This window comes from Oryctolagus cuniculus, chromosome 5 (assembly GCF_964237555.1).
Source record: "Oryctolagus cuniculus chromosome 5, mOryCun1.1, whole genome shotgun sequence".
NCBI lineage: Eukaryota > Metazoa > Chordata > Mammalia > Lagomorpha > Leporidae > Oryctolagus > Oryctolagus cuniculus.
In genome coordinates, this window is record NC_091436.1 from 46,066,812 (window position 1) to 46,092,806 (window position 25,995).

General features: G+C 37.7%; 1 protein-coding gene across 6 annotated transcripts in view; it reads right to left on the reverse strand.

Moving 5' to 3' along the window:
* Window positions 1–25,995, reverse strand: part of NKAIN2 (sodium/potassium transporting ATPase interacting 2) — a 1,172,348-nt gene that overhangs the window by 1,018,055 nt on the left and 128,298 nt on the right. Inside the window, exon 2 of one of the 6 annotated variants that reach the window (XR_011388541.1) lies at window positions 17,734–17,793. The exons of the other annotated variants lie outside the window; for them this stretch is intronic. The gene's annotated coding sequence lies outside the window, so the exon portion shown is untranslated. The remainder of the gene's footprint in view (window positions 1–17,733; window positions 17,794–25,995) is intronic. 6 annotated transcript variants of the gene reach the window in all.

The following is a 25,995-nucleotide window of genomic DNA, read 5'->3' on the forward strand; positions in this document are numbered from 1 at the left end:
TAGGAACATAACTTCTTTTATTATTTGTTTTAGGGTGATGTAGTATATTTAATGGACTTATTAGTAGAATATTATAAGATAGAATGTGCACATGTCAATATGTATAGACTTCAAAGTTCATAGAAAGTTGAATTAAAAGATAATTTTGTTTCAAAAATTCTGAAATCCATGCAAGTTTTTTTTTCATAATAATGCACATTTTTGATTTTTTATTTAAGGTAAACAAATTTCATGTATTTCATATATACAGATTTCAGAGCATACAATACTTTCCACTCTACCTTCCCTCCTGCCCATGTTCCCACCCTTCCTCTTCCTTCCTCTCTTATTTCCTTGCTTAATTTTTACAATGATCTACTTTCAGTTTACTTTTTACTCATAGGATTAACTCTACAATAAGTAAAGAGATCAACAAATAGTAAGAATATACATTGTTCCTCAACAGGCTGTAAACAATCATCAAATTTCAAAATATCAATTTCACTCCTATACATTATGTTTTTGGCAATCTATCAATTACCACAGATCATGGAGAACATACGGGACTTGTCTTTTTGGGACTGGCTTATTTCACTAATTACAGTGGTTTCTAGCTACAACCATTTTGTTGAAAACGACAGGATTTCATTCTTTTTATGGCTGAGTAGTAGTCCATACTATCTGTCTATCTATATATCATAATTCCTTTATACAATCATCAGTTGATGTAATTAACACTTTTCATAAATCTTTTGGGGGCACTTCATGCTATTTTTTCATCTCTTTTTCCTGGAAAAAAAACTCCTTACTAGGTTTTCCACATGAATTTGCATTATGGAAAAAATAACAATGCTTCTTGTCTAGGGAAGCAGGCATGTAATTCAATAGTAGAAAGTGTTGCTGCCACTACCCTCCTTAGATTTGAGGCTTTCTTTTTTATCAATAATTCTTTTTTTATTTAGTAAATATAAATTTCCAAAGTACAGTTTATGGATTACAATGGCTTCCCCCTGCACATAATTTCCCTCCCACTCATACCCCTCCCATCTCCCGCTCCCTCTCCCATTCCATTCACATCAACATTCATTTTCAATTATCTTTATATACAGAAGATCAATTTAGCATATATTATGTAAAGATTTCATCAGTTTGTACCCACACAGAAACACAAAGCATAAAATACTGTTTCAGTACTAGTTATAGCATTACTTCACATTGGACAACACATTAAAGACAGAGATCCCACATGAGGAGTAAGTACACAGTGATTCCTGTTGTTGACTTAACAATTTGACACTCTTGATTATGGCGTCAGTAATCTCCCTAGGCTCTAGTCATGAGTTGCCAAGGCTATGGAAGCCTTTTGAGTTCGCTGACTTTGATCTTATTCGGACAGGGTCATAGTCAAAGTGGAAGTTCTCTCCTCCCTTCAGAGGAAGGTTCCTCCTTCTTTGATGGCCAGTTCTTTCTACTGAGATCTCACTCACAGATCTCTTTCATTTGAGTCTTGGGGCAAGTCCGATTGAGCATTTCCCAAATTGTACATCTCTTCCCTCTCTTATTCCCACTCTTGTATTTAACAGGGATCACTTTTAAGTTAAAATTTAAACACCTAAGAATAATTGTGTGTTAATTCCAGAGTTCAACTAATAGTACTAGAACAAAAAAATACTAAAAGGGATAAAGTATTAAATTGCACATCAACAGTCAGGACAAGGGCTGATCAAGTCACTGTTTCTCATAGTGTCCATTTCACTTCAACAGGTTTCCCCTTTGGTGCTCAGTTAGTTGTCGCCAATCAGGGAGAACATATTGGGAAGCTTTCTTTCAAGTAGTCTTCATTGCCTATTTGTTTTAGAATGCAATATGTCTAATTTTTATTACTAAGTAATTGACTTTTAAATAGCTAAGCCTCTTCTCCCCTACACTTATCTCTCCCTATATGCTATGGTTGAAGACTGGTAAAATCAAGTATCATTATGAGTCCCTCTGTAACCTATGTTATTTTAATGACATCAATGAGTAATTTTTTGAACCACAGAGAAAGTTTTCAAAACATGAGCACTCTCAGTTTACCCATCCTTGCCCAGCTCTTACCCAGTTCCCATCAGGTTGACCACCTTTCGATATGAGTCATTCAGTCCTCTATAAATCAAGAATTCCATGTCTAAGAAGAATTTCCTAATGTTTGCTAACTAAGCTGTTTCCTAATGAAAAGATGTAGATAAGTGATTAATATTTAGAAATTGAATCCTATTGCTAGCGCCTTGTATTATGATGTCATTCTGCCCAAGATGGAAATGTACCGCGGATCCCTAAAGGACCAGATGGCCTTGGAATGGTTCTGTTTTCGAGCTTGCAAAAAGTGAGTTAGACTTAAAAGAAATTAAAACATCAAACTCTAAGTTCTAGGCTTAATCTGAGTCAACTTGAAATTTTTTATTAATTTTAGGATATCCAGGAGTACTTTCTTTTCTATTTAACTGGCATTATGTATAAGACTTTACTTTCCAGTGATTCTTCACTTCTGTCTGAGGTTATGGACATGGGGAAGTAGAAGCTGGAACTGCCGTTATATTAGTAAGGCTCTGAGATGAACATTTCGAAGGGAAGTCTAGTTCAGTATTACATATGTTAAACTTTAGCTGTTTACCTGATATCCTGCTGAAGCTGCTGGGGGTATGGGGACAGATATACATTTCTGGAGTTCAGGAGGGGAACCAGGGAGAGAGAAATCTGAGAGGCAGGGTTTGGAAATCATATGATATATGAAGAACTGTGAGGCTGAAGAGATCACCAGTACAGCTGGTATACGAGAGAAAAGAGAAGACTCGGGAAATTAGACAAGAAGGGTGACCTGATACAACCTCCAAGGACAGGTACATCTGGTGATTGGAGGGTAGAGTGGGGATTCAAATCCTGTAATGTGCTTGGACCTTGACAGTGTATATATGAGGTGGTATATACAATTTTTCTTGCTTAACAATTGCGAAGCAAAGCTCAGACCACAGGCTTTTGCCAAACCAAATTGCTTGATCCTTTAAAAAATGTAATGATGTTGCTAACAAGAAAAAAAAAATCAAAAAGAAAGAAAGGGGTATAACCTGAAAAGTAAATATTTTGAGTGAAGTAGTGAATATTCTCTCCGCTAGGCCCCTTCTTAGGTTCTCCACTTTAGTTTCTTGTATGAGGGTACTTCAAAAAGTTCATGGAAAATGAAATTCAACAATAAGCTTCTTTGGGAACCCCAAAAGGTTGAAAACAATGTATACATGAAATCTTTCAAAAGTTAATGAAAAATGCTAACATGAAAAAAATTATAGGTTGCAAGACCTTTTTGCATATAGATAAACTTATCTTTAATTCCATTCCTCTATGAACTTTCTGTAATATTTTCATAGACCATGAAGAGAAAGAGTGGGAGAAAGAAAAATATCCTATCTAGAATAAAACAAATACATTTCAAACAGAAAATGGAGGTTGGAATTCTGCTAGTAACTCAACTCAAACTGAAACAGACTCAGAACTAAATATTATGATTTCCTAAATTGTGCTATAAATTACATATTACATACATACAAATTATAAAATACATAACATAACGAATTACAAAACACCAGGCTGGTGCTGTGGCCTAGTAGGCTAAGCCTCCACCTGTGGCACCAGCATCCCATGTGGGTGCCAGTTTGAGTCCAGGCTGCTGCGCTTCCAATCCATCTCTCTGCGAAGGCCTAGGAAAGAGGTGGAAGATGGCCCAAGTACTTGGGCCCCTGCACCCACATGGGAGACCCAGAGGAAGCTCTCTAATTCTACCTTTCAAATAAATAAATAATTTTTTTAAAAAAATCGCAAAACACATAAAATATAGGACTTGATTACTGATTCAGAATAATTTTATATGTTATATGTGAAATCAGATCAACAGTCTTATATTTATTTTAAGATTATCTCTCACACTCAAAAAAAATCATTCATCTCAGTGGTGAAAAGTCCCATAATCAACCGAACTTTCATAATTAGAGGTAGAGTATGGTAGCTGGTATAGTAAACAAGAAAAGTACCAGCTTCCCTATATTGAGAGAAAAGATTCATCCAGCTTCATTTTACTTAAGTGTGTAATTCACTATTACAAAATCTATACCATAAACTTACATCCAAACATAGATTGAATGAAGAGAAAAATGTTTGTCATATCAGTTGTTTGACATTCAGTTGAGAAAATATGCCTCTTGGGAGAAATATATGTATACATTTATACACACAAATATGTGCCTATTTTATAGCAATACTAATCCAACACAGTATATATCATTGTAAACTAATACAAACCTTTAAAAACAAAGATTATTGAAATAGAGACATGACCATTATGAATAAAATGTTTGTCCAAGCTTGTCTATTTTTAAAAATGTTGAAATCTTTACTTAGTATATACTAAATTGATCTTCTGTATATAAAGATATTTGAAAATGAATCTTGATGTGAATGGGATGGGAGAGGGAGCGGGAGACGGGATGGTTGTGGGTGGGTGGGAGGTTATGTGGGAAAAAGCCACTGTAATCCAAAAGCCATACTTTGAAAATTTATAATTATTAAATAAAGGTTTAAAAACATGTATGGCAGGCACAGAATCAGAAGCAGCATTTCAAAAGAATTTTAAGTTTTAAAAGAAAAATCTATATATACTTTGTATAAAGGCAGGTATTTTGCAAATACTGTATACAATACATACAAATGTCTACAAAATGAGAATATGGCAATGTAGATAAAGGTCTAGTGAACATTTGGGCTAAATATAAGTATTATTAAAATGGTCACTGCACTTAGTTTAATAATGTTCTGTGTAATCTACAGACATGATTACTTTTTAGCTGTAAGAAAGAGCTGAAAAGTATAATTAAGGATTTTATATGGCTGCAAAAATACCCTCATCTAAAAGTTATTTTATATTCATTATGAGCTCTTCTTCAGGTGAGTTGCAACTTCGAGATTTAAAGGTATGCAGTGTAGCTACTGTCTCCAATACAAATGACAGTTAATAAAGCATATATATATACTACACACACACAAACACACACACACACACATGGTATCCTTAAATACATAAGAATTTAGACTGCTTAAAAGTAAAGTCAATTCTAATTAGTAGAAAATCTAAAGTGTAAAATATTTTAAAGTCATTTAAAATGATTCTCAAGGATGTTGTAAAAATCAAATCAATGGCAAACAGAATCTGCTTGGCATACTTAAGCAACTAAGGCTTATAAACAGTGCTTCACCGTTCACACCCCGCCCCCATCCACCTTCTCCTTACAACAAGCTAACGAAATATTTAGAACAGGCAGAAAAGCAGGCAGATTCAAAAGATAATTAATCAACTTCACACAACTAGGAAGTGGCAGTGTCCAACCAAATATATAGGCGTCTGGCTCAAAACTGATGATATATTTTTATAAACACTATTTTCAATCCATGTACTGTTAGATTCCTTAAAGGTCATTTTAAAAGGATCAAGTTTATGGTCTTGTTACTTTTTATCACAAAGTTTATGATTTTAAGTCAACTTTGGCTTCAGGCTAGGTTTAATTTGACCCATTCCAGTGTAGTAACATTTTTTTGAATAAGTACTGTACACTTGTTTTGAACTATTCTCTGGTACATGGTTAGGGATATCAAAGTAAACATATGGAATCACTACCCTTGTGAAGTTCACTGTCATCCAGCACACACATATCCTATGAAAATAAGCTTGTAGGGGTGGAATTGTGGCACAGCGGGTAAAGCCTCCACTCATATGGGTGCCAGTTCATGTCCGGCTACCCTACTTCTGATCCAGTTCCCTGCTAACAGCCTGGGAAAGACAGCAGAGGATGACCCAAGTGCTTGGGCTCCTGCCACTCATGTGGGAGACCCAGAAGAAGCTCCTGGCTTCTACTTGGCTCAGCCCTGGCCATTGTGGCCACTTGGGGGGGGGGGGTGAAACAGTGATGGGAATGCCCCCCCTTATGTATGTATAACTCTTTCGCATAAAAACAAGCATCTTTTAAAAAATTAGCTTGCAAACATATATGGTACACTCTCATAAGAACGATAAGGAATGAGTTTAAATTTCTACTGGAACACATAAAGAGGTCCTAGATTAACTCTGGATGGTCAGGAAATGCAATGTTTGAAGAGACTATTAACCTGCAAAATGGCCAAGAGAAGCTAGGCTACATGGAAAGAAAACACTCAGCAGGAGAAACAACTGAACGTGTAAAGGCCCTGTGAGAGATGAATTATGATTTCTATCTTCAAGAAATGGAGTGGAGGTCAATTTGACTAGCCAGCATGCTGAGTCAACACATGAAAAGACACAGAGAGGGTGGAAGGACTGATCACATACAGCCTTGTAGCCTGGCCTAAAGATATTAGTGTTTTCCCACAGAGTAGTCCCAGACTCACTTAAAGTAAATGGATGTGACAAGGTCTGGATTGCCCTACATAAACATCCTGTTTGTACGGTAGAGAATGAATTAAAGGATGTGAATTAAAGGCTATAATCAAACTCCAGATGAAACGCAATGTTACCATATACCAGCAAGAGTGGAGGGCATAGAACGACAAGAGGTACAAAACATATAGAAGAGGTAAATCAAGAAGACTTTGTAATGGGACAGAAATAGAGGGTGAAGAGAGAGCATTAGGATAGTGAAATTGTACTTAATTAGAAAAAATAAAAGAGTGTATTCATAGGACATCTGTATTCACAAAAGCTAATTGATGATTCAGGTTAATTACTGTTCTCCACATGTTGAATTCCTGACATAGTTTCTGTAAGCATAATTCAGTAACACAACAATGGCAGAGACTGTTATGCCAAAATGAATTGCTAACATATGCGATTAAAATAAATGTCTATGAGATATAACTGTCAAAATAGTAATTACGACTTAGCAAGCAAGAAGAAGTCTGGAAATTTAATTGAAATTAAATTTCTGTCCTCTGTATAGACTCAGCATATTTCAACCAAAGGTATTTTCTCCCAAAAGAAAAAAAATCTAATTAAACTCTTTATTGCTAAATATTCAGCAACATGATCCAGATAAATTTAGTACATAACTGGAAAGTGTTTTTTGAGTGATTTAATGACTTAAAAAGTTTTGTTATTTGAATGGCAGAGTGATTGGGAGAGGTATGATACACACACACACACACACACACACACTGAGAGAGAGAGAGAGACAGAGAGGGACAGAGACAGAGAGAGCAGAGACAGAGATCCGCCACCTGCTGGTTGACTCCCTAAATGCCTGCAATAGCTAGAGCTGGGCCAGCCCAAAGCCAGGTTGTCAGGAACTTATCCAGGCCTCTCAAATGTGTGGCAGGGACTCAGGCACTTGGAGCACCATGTGCTGAATTTCAAGAGTATTAGCAGGCAGCTGTGTTTGAAGCAAAGGACTTGAACCAACACTCAAATACAGGATATCAGTTTCTCAGGCAGTGGCTTAACCTACTGTGCCACAAAACCTTCCCCAGTTAAATGATTTCTAAATCATATTCATTTAGAATGCATTTCAGGGGCTGGTACTGTGGCATAGCAGGTTAACACCCAGGCCTGAAGCACCGGAATCCCATATGGGCGCTGGTTCAATACCTGGCTGCTCCACTTTGGATCCAGCTATCTGCTATGGCTTGGGAAAGCAGTAGAGGATGGACCAAGTCCTTGGGCACCTGCACCCATGTGGGAGACCTGGCAGAGTCTCCTGGCTCCTGGCTTCGGATTGGCACAGCTCCCGCCTTGGCGGCCATTTTGGGGGGTGAACCAACAGAAGGAAGACCTTTCTCTCTCTCTCTGACTCTCCTCTCTGTGTAACTCTGACTTACAAATAAATAAATAAATCTTTAAAAAAAGAAAGTATTTCAATTTTGAAAAATAATGGAGAATGGAACATATTAAATCTTAAAAACCCAGTCATTGATGTCATTCATTGCATATAAGCTTTCTAAGGTAAGAGAATCCCAACAGACATGAAGTTAAAACTTTGAACATGTGCAGTTACTAAATAACCAAATAACCTATTCAATTTGTCAGAGTATGAAAACAGAATATGCATATAATCAAGAGTTCCAGATGTATTTCTGTTTGAATGTACTAGCAAGAGATAAAAACTCTTTCTAGGTAAATAATCACACTATTATGTACCAATACTGATCAATATTTTGAAACATGTTCTCGTGTCACTTTAGGCAGTATCATCTGTCACCAATTCTGACTCAGATTTTATTATCATCTTACACTTAACATCAGTGAAATCAATATGCCCCTTACAACAGATGTTTTCTGAGAAAGACCGTGAAGACAAAGGCAAAGGTCATAGTTCACCTAATTACATAGTGGCAATTACCTCCTCTTGATCATAGCAAATCAAAATGTCTTTCTCCAGACTGAGCCTCGGGCATGTTGGTACAACATGTGTTGAGTTTAACTGCTTTTTAAAATATCTTCTTATCACCGAAACAAAAATTTATTTATGGAAGATACATGGCAAGACAGGACAGGACATACATTTTGTCTCAGTAAAATATTCTTCAGTGGAGGAATAACCACAAATACTGATTTTTATTCAATGTAACAAATAATCTATGAAACATAAGAATGCAAGATATCCACAATTACATGAATTATCACATTTTATTACTGTTATTTATGTAAAAACTGCCTCATCCCTCTGAATAAATGAAAAAAAATGATTCCCAGAGGGACAGATGTAATAGATTCTTCACTGGGTGGGACTATCATAACGACACTGTCGTGCTTGTATTGAACTCTCTTTTCTTTCCTTTGTGATCTGTAAAATGATAATACTTATTAAAATTAATGTCATATCAGATTCTAGTTAATATAATAATGAATGATCAGTGAACTGACAGATGGAAGACCAAGGTTATACTCTGATTTTTGAATAATAATTTACAAAATTATGAATCAGTCTGTTAATATTTGGGCCTAAATGTCCTCATTTGTAAAATGAAGATGTTGAGTTAGATTACTACGAGGGGCTCTTCAAGCTCTATGTCATTTTGATAGATTTATTATAGTTATCAGATTTTGGAATTAACAAAGCTGTGCTTTTAAAAAAAAATGCTGGCATTCCATACAGTTGCCAGTTCATGTTCCAGTTGCTCCACTTCTGATGCAGCTCTCCGCTGTGGCCTGGGAAAGCAGCAGAAGATGGCCCAAGCGCTTGGATCACTGCACTCACGTGGGAGACCCAAAAGAATTTCAGGGTTCCTGCCTTAAGCTTGGCACAGTCCCAGTCATTTTGGCTATTTAGGGGTGAACCAGTGAATGAAAGATCTATCTCTTCCCCTTCTCTCTCTCAAACTTTGCCTTTCAAAGAAATAAACTAAATATTTTAAAAAGTAATTTGAAAACCTAAAACCATGACAAATTTTATAAGGATATATTTATTACTACATAATTCAAAATTCTCAGGATTGATTCTTAATTCTGGTCCTTTCAGTCTTAATACATACTGTTAAAGGACAAATCACTTCTGACGCCATAAACAAGAGTGTCAAGTTGTTAAGTCAACAACAGGAGTCACTGTGTACTTACTCCTCATGTGGGATCTGTCCTTAATGTGTTGTCCAATGTGAAGTAATGCTATAACTAGTACTGAAACAGTATTTTATGCTTTGTGTTTCTGTGTGGGTGCAAACTGATGAAATCTTTACTGAATATATACTAAAACGATCTTCTGTATATAAAGAAAAAAAAGGACAAATCACAACTATATGCAACAAGTATCTGGAAACTATATTGTTTGAAAAAGTGAAATAATACTAAATCAATCTTAGTCTGGTATATATCTATTAAAATAATGTTAGACTAAAGTATGTCATCCATATGCAGTCAAAGATTAATAGTACTCTTAAATTTCATATATAATAGCATTCCTATATAATGCAACCTTCCTATACATTTCTATTTCATATGAATCAGAAATGTATACCTTACACAATTTCATTAAGCACCTTGTCAGTCTGGTTAATCATTTTACCTATAGTTCACCATAATCCATAATACAAAATAGGCGTATCAGGAGCAAAAGCTCTTATGAGTCTCATTTCTGTAAATATGTAGAGTCAAGATACTAATGTGCTTTTGTTCTGAAATATCTTTTCAAGGATGTTTGTAAAGTAAACAGAGCCTTGGAGGACAGATTTCATGTCTCCCCTAAAAACATAGGTCAGGTTTATTTATCCTCCAAAATTATAAAGATAATAACTTTTCATATATAAATATTCAGATAGATTAGCACTTTTTTTCTTTTCACTATAAAAAGTTCAAGTTTCTAAATCTCAGGACTCCCTGACTATGACACAGACACTTCATATGCACAGTATACAACCAGGGTCTCTTCTTGCCAACCCCAAACACTTGGAGGGATAATGAAGTTCATGCTGCTTGCTGTGTTGTAAGAACACCTTTGTCTGTGCTCCAAAAGTAGCAAGCCCTCTGCCAGCATATGCCAGGAAAATGTGGCAGGTTAAACTTTTATCTTGAGACTAGGGCAAAGTTTCAGACCCTTCACTTTCTTGACAGAATGCAAGCATTTCTCATAAAAGAAATGACTGAATTGTCTTAGCAACTTTTCTATTCTTTAGATTCTTTTTAAGGTCACAGAATTGTAATTAACCCAGTTTTGTTTGTGATTATTCATAAATATATAAATAATATGGTTAATTCCATGACTATTGACTCTTGAAAAACAACTGATAATTTGACCTCCAAGGGACTAAGAATTACAAGATCCACTACACCAATCCTTTCTCCCTCTCTCATCTCCAGTCAAGCTAGTTAAGCTTACATCCCAGCAAGGGAGACAAATATTTCAGTGAAAAATTCACATTGGATCATACTAGTCAAGAATTAAAAGAAGGCATTTGGCATTTCATTTCTGAGATGTCATATACTTGTGCATTGTGACAAATCATTAATGCAAGGCTGAACACTGCAACAGCATGAAAGGTAACTGAGAGACAACCAACTACTAGGTGACTCTACTTAATTATGGCAGGTACACACGGCAGGCAAATAAGAAACATTTGATCACTTCAAAGGTGACAGGAACAAACAGGTAATTTCCTATTGCAAGTTTGGACATTTTTATAAACTTCCACTATGAGCCAAGTCTGTCGGAACACAAAAGTTGTCAAAATTCAGTTGCTAAATCACACACATTTAATTGATTTTTTTTCTTTTTTTTTTCCACTTAAAATGTTATATAGGGTGGCACTGTGGCATAGCGGGAAACGCCTCCAGCTGCAGTGCTGGCATCCCATATGGGTGCCAGTTTGAATCTCAGCTGCTCCACTTCCAATCCAGCTCTCTGCTACAGCCTGGGAAAGCGGTAGAAGATGGCCCAAGTCCTTGGGGGCCCCGCACCCACATGGGAAGACCTGGAAGAAGCTTCTGGTTCCTGGTTTCAGATTGGTGCAACTCTGGCCATTTGGGGAATGAACCAGGGATAGAAGACCTCTCTCTCTCTCTCTGCCTCTCCTTCTCTCCCTGTGTAACTCTGACTTTCAAGTAAATAAATACATCTTTAAAGAAAATGCTACATAGTACATTAGAATAACATTCTACAGTTTAATGTTATAAAAATCAGTTAACGTTTTCATTATAAGGCTTTTCTTTACACAATAGTTTTAACTAACTTAGAATTTATTGATCAGGTTTAAAATTATGTATGTAAATGATCTTTCTAAACTTTGGTTATATCTTTATTTATTCTCAATATCCAATGTATTAAGATAATGAAATCCAATCATTTGCAACAAAATGGAAGAATCCAGAAAACATCATGCTGACTGAAATAAGCCAGTCCCAAAGGGACAAATATCATAGGTTCTCCCTGATTGGTGACAACTAACTAGGCACCAAAAAGGAAACCTACTGAAGTGAAATGGACACTATGAGAAACGGTGACTTGATCAGCCCTTGCCCTGACTGTTGATAAACAACTTATTACTTTATCCCTTTTAATAGTTCTTTTTGTTTTACTTAATCTTATTGGTTAAACTCTGTAATTAATACACAATTATTCTTAAGTGTTGAAACTTAACTGAAAAGTGATCCCTGTTAAATATAAGAGTGGGAATAAGAGAGGGAAGAGATGTACAGTTTAGGACATGCTCGATCGGACTTGCCCCAAATAGTAGAGTTACAAATGTGCCAGGGGATTCCAATTCAATCCCATCAAGGTGGCATGTACCAATGCCATCTTACTAGTCCAAGCAATCAATTTCTGTTCACAATCGATCATAATGATAGGACTAAGAGTCAAAGGGATCACATAAACAAGACTAGTGTCTGCAAATACTAACTGATAGAATTAAAAATGGAGAGAACGATCCAACATGGGAAGCGGGATACACAGCAGACTCATAGAATGGCAGATGTCCTAAACAGCACTCTGGCCTCAGAATCAGCCCTTAAGGCATTTGGATCCAGCTTAAAACCCCACGAGAGTATTTCAGGCATGGAAAGCCAAGACACTCTTGCAAAATAAAAAAAAAAAAAAAAAAAAAAAAAACCTAAATGAAAGATCTCTTTGAGTGAGATTCCAGTGGAAACTTCAGGTCATCAAAGAAGGAGATACCTTTCTCTGAAGGGAGAAGAGAACATCCACTTTAGACCTTGTCTAAATATGATCAGAGTCAGCAAACTCAAAAGGCCTCCATACCCTTGGCAACTCAAGACAAGGGCCTAGGGTGATTACTGATGCCATAAACAAGAGTGTCAATTTGTTAAGTCAACAACAGGAGTCACTGTGCACATACTTCTCATGTAGGATCTCTGTCCTTAATGTGCTTTACATTGTGATTTAATGCTATAACTAGTACTGAAACAGTATTTTACACTTTGTGTTTCTGTGTGGGTGCAAACTGTTGAAAGCTTTACTTAATATATGCTAAATTGATCTTCTGTATATAAATAGATTTGAAAATGAATCATGATGTGAATGGAAAGGGAGAGGGAGAGGGAGAGGGGAGGGTTGCAGGTGGGAGGGAAGTTATGGGGGGGAAAGCTATTGCTATCCATAAGCTGTACTTTGGAAATTTATATTCTTTAAATAAAAGTTAAAAAAAAGATAGTTGCATCTACCCTTTAAATTGTGTCTTGAAATCTAACTATAGTCCTGATTGTTTTGGGAAAACAGTTGAAAAACAGTAAAAACTGCTATAAGAAGACAGGAGATGCTAAGTTAGAAAGAGAAATAAATAAATGAAACTGACATCAGTCAGAGTCAACTTTCTCTCATTTTATCTGGCAGACAGTAACACCATAGGCAATACTTAAGTACTTCTGTACAGAATAGGCTGTGCCAATCTTTGATATTGAGTATCACAAAGCATCCCATTGTACAGGAACTTTGATATTCTTCATCATTTAATATTTAGCATTTCTCCAGGTAACTAAGTACAATGCAGCACCTCTTATTTTGGCAGAAAATCATTTTCTCCTTCAGTCAAAAAAAACCCAAGTTGAGATTCACAGCTTTTTCATCTATATTCCATTTTATTCTGCAAGGAATAAAAGCAACAATTAGAAAACAGCTCATTTAGTAGGAGTTTCATGATAAGCATCAGTTGCATGGTTTCACATTAGCTGTTCAAACAACCATCAGAGGATAATGATTTTCAGTCACTATCAATCAATAAATTATTCAGTTGAATTTCCCATAAGTCATTGCTATTGCTATCAGTAATCAAGTCACCTCCTTTGTTTTTTTAAAATTAAACTGGAACAAAGCAGTATGACTAATTACCAGTTGGTCTTCAATAGTTCCCACCAATAACTTGCCTCCTTGGACATTATACTATATTAGGAGTAGATGAAGGCTCTATATATTTTTATGTCATGTTGAATTGCTAAGTAATTGCATTCATATCATTCATCCTACTATCAGTAAAGAACATTATGCTGTCTAGATGAAGCTAGATTAAAATCAATTAAACAGATGAGTTGGTTTTGTTTATAATGTATTTTTATAATTTATCTGACAGCTGTTTCCTGAGTACCACTGAAGAAAGCATACCAAGCAGATAGGAGCCCTTTGAAAAACTGATGCTTCTTTAAATCTCTTTTTGGAATGTATTATCCCAAAACAGAGTTTTAAAATTAATTCTGCAATCATAAGATCTAAGACAGCACTAAAATTTTCTGATAGCCCAGATTTTGTGCTAATATTTAAGTGCAATCAATTTCACGACTAGAAGTAGTGTCATTTCAATATTAATGGGCATACCTTTCAAGATGTTTTTCAACATGAAAATAGCCATGAAACCTATTAATATCTGCTAGATAGATAGATAAATAGACAGACAGAAGCAGTTGATCTATCTTTCACCAGATGTAGAAATTTTTACTTAAAGTAAAATAAAATGCATGTTTTAATAGCCATTTTCATATTGGTTTTGTTAGATGGTATGCATACGGATAGCATAAACACATCAACTTTCGTTCCCGTGAGCCACACGTTTTTACCATAAAATCCATCTAGTCCACAGTTAGGTTGTTTAGTGCAGTCTTACATACCCATAAATGGTGTGTAAGAGTGGGCTATCTTCTTCTCTAACAGAAACATATTTTTACAAGGCCATTTTGCACTTGACATCATTTAATAAATTGTGTCCTTTAGTATTTAAATTAGCTACTGCCCTTCTATATTTCAAGACTACACACGTAGTTATACTACTGCAGACATACAGATTATTCTATGCACTTTTTATTTTCCTATAATGTGTCTAGCAATCAAAAAAAAAAAACTTAAGACACAACTAAGGTCTAGTCAAGAAACCTAGTACCACCTTTCTTAAAGTCTTTACACCTCAAGGAAAAGAAAGGTTTGCACCAAACTAAAGATCAATTTAATCTTTCTTCTTTTCAGTTCTCTGAAATTACCAGTTAGTTCTATCTTGAGAAGTCTTTCTTTTAAACCAATTACAGTAACAGATCTTCATTAATAATACAGAAATGAATAACTCCCCATTTAGAGCCAGGAAACATTTTATAACAAAGGAAGAGAACTGTGTGATGTTTCCAATTCTCATTCAAGAAATTTTCACTTTCTTTATAGAAAGTGATATGTAGAGACAACAGGAAGAGGAACATCTACCATAAATTTACTTCTGACCCACAAGGAAACAACGTCTCAATTTGTAGCAGTAACAAGAATCTTAAAATATTAAAAACATCCTGTATAGAAATAGGGAGATGCAGAGTAAAGAAGGAAATGCTTCATTTACTGATTCTTAGAATTTATTAAACACTTCAACAAAACATCAAGAAATATTAAATTGGATCCCGTCACTTGAGGCTCTAATATAAATATAGCAATGTGTTTCTAAAACTAGAAATACAGATACTTGAAAACTATTCTACAGAGAAAAAGATGAAGTATTAAGTCATGAAAAATAAATAAAATAAAATCTATTTCACTGGCAACTTTCTAATAAATTCAGTATGAAAATATGGCTGAATAAAAAATATGAGCATCAAACTAGGAATAAACAAATTAAATTAGAAGCTGTGGTCCTACAAAGTAGAACACTGTTCAAATTGAAGTGACATGTATTTAAAAATACAAAGGACAATATTAACATGAAAAATGTAATTTTTAAAAGAACACAGCAAAGGAGCAATAGGCCTACAACATAAGCCATTGATGTTTAATACTAGCATTTATTATATAAAAAAATTAACCTCACAACTGCTACTTTTGCTTCCCTTTCCTCCAAAAAAAAGTTATCAAATATAAACTTAAAGATTATACATATATCCAATCTTTTACTTGAAAAGACTATTTTAAGTATTGCTCATTTAATATTCTTCTTTTTTCTCCTAGCCTGTCTGAGGCATCCATCTGCCTAGGGACTGATCAAAATTTCTTTACTAAGTACTGCAAAGAGAAAAACTGATATAATGGTCAACTTCTGATGTGAATTATGATTAACCAACAAATCAAAAGCTTTGAGAGCCTGGAAATTCTTTAGGTAAAATACTCCTCAAGTTTTTTCATTCTCCCCTTTTGAATGTCAAAAGCTAAGCTTGAAGAATTGAACTCTTGGGGTTAACTAGGCTGTAGTGTAGATTCTCTTTCCTACCATCAATGTGAGGTTGAAGTCTTTTTTTTTTTTTTAAAGGAGATTGATCTAGAGAAAGTAAGAAAATTGTCCTTTGCTCATCACATACCTTTATTGGAAGGTGTACGCAAAAATGGAAGCAAATCTTTGTTCTGATTTCTAGTTTGAGGGCTTTGGTCTATAGTGGGTGGACACAGCCTACTGCTATGAGAGGGCCCACAGTGCAGAGAGTTCTGTGCCAATAGGTGAGACCAGCCTAGTTAAGCAGTTGAAGCAGCAGTTTCAGAAGGAGATGCCAAACTAACATTCCCAGGTCTTACTGGATTCTGGTAAGTATAGATTCCAAGGAGACAGTCCATGTCCTTATCCAAGGGCCCCCACCTCAGGGTTATGGTGACCTCATAGGAGTTAGCATTGGACTCTGCATGTGTGAGTATAGGTCAGCCAGTGTGTGCTGAACAAGGACCTACCTAGGTCCAACAGATGCTTCTCCCCAGTGTGGCGAAGATCATTTAGCCACAATCTTTACCCACCCACACTCCCAGACCATGACATCTTGGGTTTGAGAAGGAAAAGTAGGGAAAACTAGAAGACAATCTGTCATTTTCAAATGCGATGGTTTTTATCACCAAGTAAATTAAGTGTTAGATCCATTTCAACTGTAGGCAGTATTTATACACTTGTCACTGGAAGAGTTCTGCTACAGATAACAATAAACAGCAAATCCAAGTTGGCTCCTGAAGTAAATTACCAAACCCAGCTTAAAACAAACAGCATCCCATGGTACTGGATAAATTACATTGTGATCAAGGATCCTAAAAAGAAAAAATAGGGAGGGCATTTTTCCAGGTGATAAGTCACTAGCTAGGGTGCTAGTGTCTTAGGTTGGAATACCTGGGTTTGATGAGTCCTCTGGTTCATGACTCCACTTTCCTGGCAAGGAAGATCCCAGGAGGCACTGGTGATATTTCAAGTAACTGAGTTTCTGCCACTCATGTGGGAGAACTGGATTGAATTCTTACTTCCTGGCTTCAGTTCAGCCCAGTTCTGAGTTACAAACTGGCAATCAAATTTCAGCCTCACAACTCACTGATTATGGACCTTCTGAAGACCAGCAGATCTGCCAAAGAACAGGATTAGCAATACCATAGTGATATCAATACCTGTCTCATAGATTTTCTTCTCAAAGTAAAGAACGACTGTTTATACAACAGAGATGTTATTATTCGTAACATAAACCGTCCTTTGTGGAGAGTGTGAGCAGCAGGCCCTGTCTTCACTAAAGACTTTGGAGTATTTTTCAGTACATATTGTGAGTGGCAACCAGGGAGAGAAGAATTGCTAGGCAGAGTTTAAAGAATACTTGACTTCCTGGGCAGTTTTGAAAGAGGAAGGTGAGGAACTAGTGGGAAGGGAATATGTTAAAACCCCCTGAAAGAGCAAAGAAGTGGGGACAGAAGCAGCACAATAAGTCATTTAGGCAACCTCTCTGCACACAGGATCTGAAAAACTTTTCTTTAGAAGATCTGAAAAAATGAGAGGAAGCTTAGTCTCAACAGCTTTCATGTGAAATTAAGAAAAAAACTTCAGATCTGTCATCTCAGTTTATGAAGGTACCTGGGAAGGGATGGAGGCAAGCAGGGTAGAAGAGTAAGTCTTCTGGGATTCAATAGGAACCTGAAAGAGAATTTAGGCATTTGAGACCATGGAACTGGAAGTTAATCCACATTAACAGCCACTCTGAGACATGGGAATGGCGTTAGAAGCTAGACTAGGGGTTACTTATTTAAATGTATTTGAGTAGATGGATGATAATGGCAATGACAATGAAGACCATGATGATTTTTCAATAAGGGCAGGAAATTGGCAGATTAACTATGCAGACCTAGTGCCCATTAATTTAAGCAAGCCACTTATGTCTAACTATACTCACGTCTTGTAGACATAGCAGACAAATGAGACGGAGAAATAAAAATCATCCCACTAATGTTCCACCCCAACAATACTGATTAGTGAACCAATCTGAAGCTAGAGGGAAAATGTCATAACATACGGCTCTAAGATTTCAATGCTGTTCATGTACTTTCATCTGTGATTCATCAGACAGATTTTTTTTAATTTATTTTTAATTTATTTTTTTCTTTTTTGACAGGCAGAGTGGACAGTGAGAGAGAGAGACAGAGAGAAAGGTCTTCCTTTGCCGTTGGTTCACCCTCCAATGGCTGCCACGGCCGGCGCACCGCGCTGATCCCATGGCAGGAGTCAGATACTTATCCTGGTCTCCCATGGGGTGCAGGGCCCAAGCACTTGGGCCATCCTCCACTGCACTCCCTGGCCACAGCAGAGAGCTGGCCTGGAAGAGGGGCAACTGGGACAGAATCCGGCGCCCCGACCGGGACTAGAACCCGGTGTGCTGGCGCCACAAGGCGGAGGATTAGCCTAGTGAGCCGCGGCGCCGGCCATCAGACAGATTTTAAAAGTGCATTTATAAAACTGCAGAGAAATCCCAAACAAGGATGGAGAGGAAAGATGCATACTGGACAAGATTAGACCAATTTGAGAAAGGACACAATTAAAGCCCTGCATATCTACTTTAAAAATCAACTGTACATGTTAATGCTACAACATTAAAATAACTCTGCCTTCAACCAAATATTATGTCTTGAGTCTTAGCCTTGCTTTTTATTTAATTATTTGTATACTGAAAATACTTGTGAATTTCTTATTGTTACTGTATCATTCAAATAATAATGAAGACAACTAACAATTCCAGATACCAAGAGGGAAAAAATTTTCCAGTAGAACTTGTTAAGAAGACATAACAATATAAAAAATAGGCTTTTAAGAACACAAATAGGGCCGGCACCGCGGCTCAGTAGGCTAATCCTCCGCCTTGCGGCGCTGGCACACCGGGTTCTAGTCCCATTTGGGGCGCCGGATTCTGTCCCGGTTGCCCCTCTTCCAGGCCAGCTCTCTGCTGTGGCCAGAGAGTGCAGTGGAGGATGGCCCAAGTGCTTGGGCCCTGCACCCCATGGGAGACCAGGATAAGTACCTGGCTCCTGCCATCGGATCAGCGCGGTGTGCCGGCTGCAGCACGCCGGCCGTGGCGGCCATTGGAGAGTGACTCAACGGCAAAGGAAGACCTTTCTCTCTGTCTCTCTCTCTCACTGTCCACTCTGCCTGTCAAAAAAAAAAAAAAAAAAGAAACAAATAATGAAGATAAATATTTTACATATAGCTGTTGTTTAACATCCCTCAATGTAAAGCCACAGTTACACAATAAAATAAAATAAAATAAAAAAGTGCTCCATTAAAAAAGCAACTGTACCAACATAGGAGTGGCATCACCTGCCTTAATATCAGCTCATTCAGGGGGAAAAAAATTAACTGCAAGGGACAAGCTCAGTGTGATAGAGTTGTGAAGGAAGCCAGTGTCATCAAGCCTGTATCAGTGTCAGCCAGGGGCTTTCCAGCTTACTGGAGGTACTCAGCACACTCATCATGATTCATCCTGCAGTGATAAATGCCATCTGGACTCTCATTCTCATGTCCCGTTCCTGTGCTGTAAGTGGAAATGTGTGTTATTAGAGGACCTGTATGTGCAGTGTGTAGTCTCAGAACCAGTTTAGGAATAACAAAGAAGTGAGGATATTTCCTTTGTTAAGAACAAAGCCTTCATGGGAAAGGTAAGCTTTTTTCCAATATGAGAACTCAGCATGGGCTCCATTTGTTCTTTGTTTGGCTAAAGTACAGAAGTAGCCCAGGTGGATATGTTTAAAGAACCCATTTGGCCATGACAGTCAGAGAAAATGAGGGAAATAAGAGGAGATAGGGCTTTGGAACTGACCACAACACAAGCATTCAGTCATTCATAATTCAAGAATCACCAGGTATTTTTAAGCAACCTCTCCATGCCAGACACTGCATGTTAGTAAGCTTACGTTCATATACAATATATTTAACAACTGTATGGCATAACCACCAACCACTCAGCACAGATATCTGCTTCATGAGAAAGGTTACCAGGCACAAAGAGCAGTGTGGCAATCCCAGTGCAAACTGCATTTCAGCCCATTATCATTCTAGGAAGCAAAGGATTATGTCTAATTACAGCACTCAATGTTATTGGCTATACTGGAAGTGTGAATGAAGAACAATAGTAGCCTGGAAAACCTCAATAATCAATTACATTTGAGAGAAAACATTAGGAATGATTCAGTGAAGCAACAAGTGAAAGGAACATCAAAGGAGAAGTTAGAATACTGGAAGAGTATTTGGTGTGACGGGGAAACACAAGTATCCCAAAATTGTTGAGTCACTGGAAAGGGAGAGTGGGTGGCTAGATTACAGAGGTGAACAGGGCCAAGATGATAAAGGGTTATGTGCACTATGCAAGAGGTATTAATGCTATGCTCTATGCCATAAGGGCCCACTGAAGAACTCTAAGCAAGGAAATAAACTATAAAACTATTCAATAGAAAGGCCATTCAAATGGCATTGAGAAAGACAGACTAACAAGGTTTCTGCAACAGTACAGAACTGGCCTACCCTAAAGAAATGACATAGAAAGACGGAGAAGGAGATGCAAATCAAGGATAACAGGTCAGTTCACACCTATTGGCCAAGCAGAAGGACATGTAGATTTCTTGCTTGGTAAACCAGAGTCATTCACTACAACAGGCAAAGTATTGTGGAAGACACTGTGGGGAAGTGTGGAAAATAACAAATTACATATTCTGAGTTTCAATGTTTTAGGAGATATGAAAGTTTTAAGTTAGGTAGGAAACAAAATAGGAGTTGGAACTGAAGTTATAAATTTCAGACTTATTACTTTAGAAACTACCCTAAAGATGTATATAAGAGGAAAATAATAAAAGGACTGAGGTCAGAACTAGATTTACAAACATGTAAGTAGTTATTAAGAAAGAGAAGACTGTGAAAGAGACTGAAGTGAGGGCTTTCCAAGTGTGTGGCCTACGGCAAGCCACTTCAGCTCAATGAATTTCAATTTCCAAAATTGCAACTTAAGATAATAATGCACAGCCCAGCAGATAATAAATCATCATACATGTTCATGTTAGTTCTCTTCTTTTTGTGAATATTTCCATTCACTAGCCAAAATAACTCTTAAATCCCTACTTAGAACTTTCCTATAAAAATCAAAAATTGAACAATAAAGTATTGTAAGAGGAAGAGCACAATTTTTGGAGTAAAATGGATTTGGAGTCCTAACCTGACTTTGGAAAATTTACTTATCCTATCCAAACACATTTTCTCAGTTGTAACGTGAAAGTATATCTATTCCTTAGGATTCTTTTGCATGAAGGCAATAGAATAACTAGCCCATCTCTCTTAGTATCTGTACTAAAAGCAGGTATTCACTGAGTAAGCCTTAGTTCCCACTCCATTGTGTCTCTTTCCTTCCGAAGTGTACTGTGCCAGACATAATACAACATTTCCTTAATGAGTCTGGATCACTGCGAGCATCAGTTAACATTACATGTCTGAGATGCAAACGCAGCTGCAAGCGTAATAGAACATCAGAAGAAATGAACCACTCTTGTAAGACACAGTTGACTTGCCTAATTTTGTCATACGAATGATACTGAATCCATAGCAGCTTGAGATGATTTACCAGGCACAAAAAAATGAACAGCTGCCTTTCTAAGATCTGATATTATGTAAGGAACATAAATGAATGTTACGGTAATTCATCAACCTCTCAAGTTCAATGCTTCTTTGTTCTGTTGCAACGAACACAACTTTCCTGTATGGCTGATGTCTTTTATAAATGAAATCTAGAATCTGAGTTGAACCACACGATATTCTACATACAACTCAAACCTACTGCATTTGCATCCATGATCTTGTAAAACTTTTGGGCTTCAGACTCAGAGAAGTTGACAAAGGATCTCTTCTGGCCAGTTCCTCATCCCAATCAGTCTCTTCTGCCTAAGCATCCACATTTCATGCTACCAGGACCATATACTGGTTGTACCCCTAGTTGAGTGGCATGAGAATCAGCACTAGATAGATGGACAGCTGATTTATAGCATATGGCATATCCTATAGGCAGACCTGAAAGCGAGAGCTATGCCAGCAGGACTCTTTTTCTTCAAAGTACAAAATGTATAAAGAGAAACATCAAGAAATTATGCCAGGTACAGTGAGATAATGGTGAAACAATACCACGTGAAATCCAAAGTTTGAAGGGGACCAGAAAAGATGTGAAGAGGAAGAGGGTGAAGTCAGCTGGTGGTATACGGACAATGAATTTTATGTGCAGAGTGAAGCAAAAACAGACTTGTGGCTTGTGTGTGCGGTGGCGGGGGGGAGAGAATAGAGAGAGAGGGAGAGAGAGAGAGAGAGAGAGAGATCTGTGTGGAGAAAAAGAAAAAAGAAAGGTAGAGGAAAAAGAGGAAAGCAGGCAGTAATACAGAAGAAATGGGAAGGAGGACAAGGAAGGAGAAAGACTGAGAAAGGAGATACACATCAATTCTGAAAGAACCCCAAGGATTTTACAGATCCATTTCCAGTCTCAAATTTTTTTGAAATATACTTTGTTTTCCTGCGAAAACTTGAGAGAATCTTGTCTTTCAATTTAGCTTGATTGTTATATTATAATTACATCAAAACACAACCTATAGATTTGTTTTAATCAAGTTCAAATTCACCTTATTTAGTGTGTTGAATTATGATGGTTGCCATTGCCTTTGAATGGCCTTTGAGATGAAGTTCAGTTGAAATCACCTCCTCCATTCCCTGATCTTTCCTCTTATCCATGTATTCTCCTGTAAAGTCATTAGTTCCCTTCACAGAATCATGGTGTAACATGACTAATTTTGGAGGGTTCTGGGTTTTACCTCCTCAACAAATCCACTGCTCTGCTGCCCCTCTAATTCTCTTTCTCTATCACTGCTGCTCCCCCTTGCCATTTTTTACCTTTTTAATCCTCTGCTTTTATTTGATAGCTTCTATTTATCCTCTTCCTTAATTATTTCTCAGGTTTCACAGGTCATTTAAAAACAGACAGTCAGCTGGCGCCGCGGCTCACTAGGCTAATCCTCCGCCTTGCGGCACAGGCACGCCATGTTCTAGTCCCGTCGGGCGCCAGATTCTGTCCTGGCTGCCCCTCTTCCAGTCCAGCCCTCTGCTGTGGCCAGGGAGTGCAGTGGAGAATGGCCCAAGACCTTGGGCCCTGCACCCCATGGGAGACCAGGATAAGTACCTGGCTCCTGCCTTCGGATAGGCGCGTTGCGCCGGCCGCAGCACACGTGCCGCGGCGGCAAATGGAGGGTGAACCAATGGCAAAGGGAAACCTTTCTCTCTGTCTCTCTCTCTCACTGTCCACTCTGCCTGTCAAAAACAAAAACAAAAACAAAACAAAACAAAAAAACAAACAAACAAAAAAAAACAGTCAATTGTGCACCATTTGTCAAACAGCAATAATCTTCACAATCTGAGTTTTTCTCTACTGTTCCTGTTCCCTCAATTTCGCTGCCAAGGTAAAAGGTTTCTTGATTTGGTTCAGTTACTCTTGTATCTTGAGTGGTTCTGAAAATGCTTTCTGACTCAGAAGGCTACATTCTGATTGGCTAACATTTCTGAAAGGGAGTGATGTGCTGCCCCACACTGAGCAGCAAATGCCAAGCCACATGGGCTATGTGGTCAACACACACAGGTAGGATTGTAGGGCTTGAAAGAGATCCCAGTGCTGTTTCTTTTTGAGACACTTGAACATGTAAAACTGAAGGAAACAAAGCCAAACCAGAATTTATTTTTTTTGACAGGCAGAGTTAGACAGTGAGAGAGAAAGACAGAGAGAAAGGTCTTCCTTTTGTTGGTTCACTCCCCAAATGGCCACCACAGCAGGCACCGCGCTGATCCGAAGCCAGGAACCAGGTGCTTCCTCCTTGTCTCCCATGTGGGTGTAGGGCCCAAGCACTTGGGCCATCCTCCACTGCCTTCCCGGGCCACAGCAGAGAGCTGGACTGGAAGAGGAGCAATCAGGACAGAATCCGTCATCCCAGCCGGGACTAGAACCCAGGGTGCTGGCGCTGCAGGCAGAGGATTAGCCTAGTGAGCCGCGGCACCAGCCTAAACCAAAATTTTTAAAATACCAATACATCTTACATGTTTAAATTAAACTATTAACATCTTTCACTTAAAAAAATATATTTCTGCTACCTGACAATACTCTAAAATTTATAAGAAATATGAGTATTAACTTTAGGGCAATTACCGTAGCATTCTCTCAATGTCATCAGTCTGTCTCTGCAAATAAGGAATTTTATATAGATTTAAGATCAAACATTTAAATTTAAGACCTGAGGTTTTCTGTGAATTTACGTCCTAGGCAAAGAGCTTTCTCCCTCTGGTGTGATCTACGACAGAAACCTTAGAGAGAAGATGTGTGCATGACAGCTTAGGGTTGGGCATGATCATACTACATATGCCTTTGTATTTCAAAGGAATTCTATAGCCTATTACTTGGTTATCTGAAAAAAGTATAGCTAACAGGGACAAGTAACCTAACTCCTGGGCTTTGCCCTACAATATGACACTGGGTAGGTTATTCTTTCAAGTTGTAGGCATCAATTACTTAATGCTTTAAGATGAGTGGACTGACCAAAGTAAATATCTGCCATCCTTTAGAACTTTCAGGCTCAATAATATTATGTATTTCCTTACTTTTCAATACAATTAAGAGGAAAATTTGGGCTGGGAGAACCATTTGAGGGAAGTTAGTGTGCCATATCAATGAGTTTCAATTAAACAGCTACATATTTTTAATACAAATTATTTGAAAAGAGAGGCAAAGTAAAGATGTCTTACATTAAATATAAAGAATTAAAATCCACTTAATCATACTCTATTTAGTATCACCAAATAGTTTAGTATGCCCTCTGCTTGTTTCCAACTTTATTTCATGAGCAATACTATAAATTGAGCTCAATCATTGTCAACGAGTCAAATTTGAAGTAAATGAGTCCTGGAACCCTCATCCTGAAGATAGGATTATACAAGGATACAGATCACAGGACAAAGAGTAGCTGTCTCATTTGATTGCTTTATGATTTGTTGAAATATTGCACTGTATCCCATAGACAGTATACACATTACATGATAGTTTAAAAGCTTTAAATATTTTTTTTTAATTTGTAAAAAAAAAAAAATTCCAGATAAACATTAGAAGTCTTTCCATTAGAAGTCTTTCTGTATAAGTCCATTCACCCATCCAAATACAAGTATTGGATGAAATGCTAAATGAAAATTTATATTTTCATCCCAGCTCCACAAGTACAAAGAGGACAATGGTCCTCCTCAAGGAAGGAGTAGCAGCTACTCTGACTGGGGTGAGTCTGATCATGTTTTTTTTTTTTGGTTTTTTTTTTTTTTTAATATTTATTTTTATTTGATAGAGTTACAAAGCAAAAGGCAGAGACACAGAGAGAGCTATCTTCCATGCATTTTTCACTCCCCAGGAGTATCTCACTTGGGTGCAGGGGCCCATGCCCTTGGGCCATCTTCTAGAGCTTTCCTAGGCCATAGCATAGAGCTAGATTGTTAAGAGGAGCAGCCTTGGCCGGCGCTGCGGCTCAGTAGGCTAATCCTCCGCCTTGCAGCGCCGGCACACCGGGTTCTAGTCCCGGTCGGGGCGGCGGATTCTGTCCCGGTTGCCCCTCTTCCAGGCCAGCTTTCTGCTGTGGCCAGGGAGTGCAGTGGAGGATGGGCCAAGTACTTGGGCCCTGAACCCCATGGGAGACTAGGATAAGTACCTGGCTCCTGCCATCGGATTAGCGCAGTGTGCTGGCCACGGCGGCCATTGGAGTGTGAACCAACGGCAAAGGAAGACCTTTCTCTCTGTCTCACACTCTC